The sequence below is a fragment of the Crocodylus porosus genome, unplaced genomic scaffold, assembly GCF_001723895.1.
Source record: "Crocodylus porosus isolate Cpor-Errol unplaced genomic scaffold, CroPor_comp1, whole genome shotgun sequence".
In the NCBI taxonomy this organism is placed as follows: domain Eukaryota; kingdom Metazoa; phylum Chordata; order Crocodylia; family Crocodylidae; genus Crocodylus; species Crocodylus porosus.
In genome coordinates, this window is record NW_017728915.1 from 11776328 (window position 1) to 11778852 (window position 2525).

The window sequence follows — 2525 nt, forward strand, 5'->3', positions numbered from 1 at the left end:
CGGACTAGATGATCTGCTCAGGTCCCTTCCGACCCTAGAAACTATGAAACTATATTTCAGACCCAGTTCAAAACATAGTGAGTCACACCCTGAGCTCTCAAACATCAATAAAACGTAAATTCAGTCATTTGGATCCTGATCAGTAAAGGAAACTAGCATGTGGTAAATTGGCTTTGGAGTTAAGAGTTAGCATGTGCTTTAATACTTTCCTAATTTCAGGCCTTAGGGCTAAGGACTGACATTCAAAAAGCTGGAGCCTGAATTGATTCAATCTTTGCAAAAGCTCAAGTCTGTTCACCTGCCTAGATTGAACCAGTTTGCAACTGAAAGACATTCCCTCTGGACTGAGGAAATGTAGACATATACCTGCAGCCACTCAGGCCAGGAGTTGGGGGGCACTAGAGTGCACCTTTAGCTACAGGGAAGCTGTGCCGGGGAGCGAACATGGCCAGCCCCAGCAGTAGCCTGGAGTAAACCGGCCAGGGAGGGGGTTGAATTCCCCCCTCCCCGTCCCACGGATCTGAGCTGGGGTCCACCTAGCACTCTCCCCTTGCTGTTGCAGGGGCAGGGGGTGCAGCCAGGCAGCCTTAGGCAGGGGGGCAGGGAGGTGGCTTATTGCTCCATCTGCCCCCTCTGCCCCCAGAAGACTGCAGTGGGGTCTGCCAGCCTCAACCACTGCTGCTGCCACTGCTCACTCCCTGTGCAGGGCAAGTGGCAGGATAAGCCCTCTCCTGCCTCCTCCACCAAACGCCAGAGGGAGGAGAGAATAACCTGCCTCCCTGCCCACCCTGCTCCCGCCTAAGGGGCCATGCCAGCCAGCCTCTGGTTGTATCTCCCCACTGCTGCTGGAGCAGCCAGGGGACAGGGCCCTGATGGGGGAGCACCCCTTGTCATGGTGTCTGGGGAGTGAGAGCCTCTTCCTGGTGGGGCGGGGGGGGTGGAGCCTGGGAGCAGGGGTCAGAGCTGCTGCAGACTGCATGGGATGAGCAGCAGCACTAGAGCTGAGAGGGAACCGTAGCCCCTCAAGCCACCTTCAGCACCACCACCTATTGCTATGCACAGCCTGTGGCAGCTCTTTCCACCCCTCAGCACAGCCCTCGCCCACAACACAGCCCCCCCCACCAGGGAAGAGGCTTACACTCCAGACACCATAACAGGGGCTGTGACCCCCATCACAGTTGCTCCCTCCTCATTGCTCCAGCAGCAAGGCCAGAGCATGACCAGAACCCATCCAGCATGGCCCCTTAGGCAACGGGGTAGGGAGGGAGTTATCCCCCCCTCTGCCCCTGGGGAACCACAGCAGGGTCTGCCTGCCCCAACCACTGCCACCACTCACTCCCTATGAAGGGCAAGCCACAAGGCGTGCCCCCTCCTGCCCACTTTACCAGATGCCAAAGGGTAGGGCAGCTATGGCCCCCTCAAAGCCCCAGTGCCACCACTTGCCCTGTGCAGTCTGCAGAAGCTCTGACCCCTGCTCATGGCCCCCCTGCTGGGAAAAGACTCATGATCCCCAGACACCATGACAGGGGATGCTGCCACCATCAAGGGCCCTGACCCCTCATCACTCTAGCAGCAGGGTGAGGATGCAACCAGAGGCTGGCTGGCATGGCCCCTTAGGCAGGACTCCGGCATCCGGTGGAGAGGGGCTTATCCCACTATTTGCCTTGAACAGGGAGAGAACAGTGGTGGCAGGGATGGTCAGAGCTAGCATACCTCACTGCAGTCCCCTGGGGGCAGAGGGAGCAGAGAGGAGAATAACCCCCCTCCCTAGCTCCCTACCTAAGGGGACCATCCTGGCCAGCCTCTAGTCATGCCCCTGCCACTGCAGCAGTGAGGGAGAGGTGCCCAGCAGACCCCAGGTTGGGCCCACGGGACAGGGAGGTGGGAATTGAACAACCCCCCTGACCAGTTCACTCCAGGCTACTGCTGGGGCTGGTCACACCCCCACCACTGGAGCAGCCAGCTGAGAAATGCAGGTTGTGCTGGTGGGACAGAGGAGGGGGAAAAGGGGATGGAAATGAACTTCTTCCCTGCTCCCTTCAAGGGCCAGTGTTTGGCCAGGCCCCCACCCTTGCCTGTCCCTGCTCTGGCTAGGGAGCAGAGGTGCCGGGCCAGCTCCTCTGGAGCACAGACCTGGAGCAGAAAGCCCAGCCCAGAAAGCAGGCTGGGATGCTGGTAGACTCTAGTTTAAGTTAAACCAAGAAGGCATCTGGGAGAGAAGTTGCATGAACCGATTTGAGCTCAATCAAGTCTGATAGTGGTATTCAACCATGTTTCTCTCAAACTGTTTTCGGCCATTTTGAAATTGGTTTATGTGCAGTGAACTTATATTCTGTTACCGGTTTAAACCAGTTTCTGATCACTTCAACTGGTTTATGTATATTTCATAGACATTAGGGCTGGAAGGGACCTCGGGAGATCATCGAGTCTAGCCCCCCGCCGAAAGGGCAGGAAGTCAGCTGGGGTCATAGGATCCCAGCAAGATAAGCATCCAATTTACTCTTGAAGATGTTCAATGTAGATGC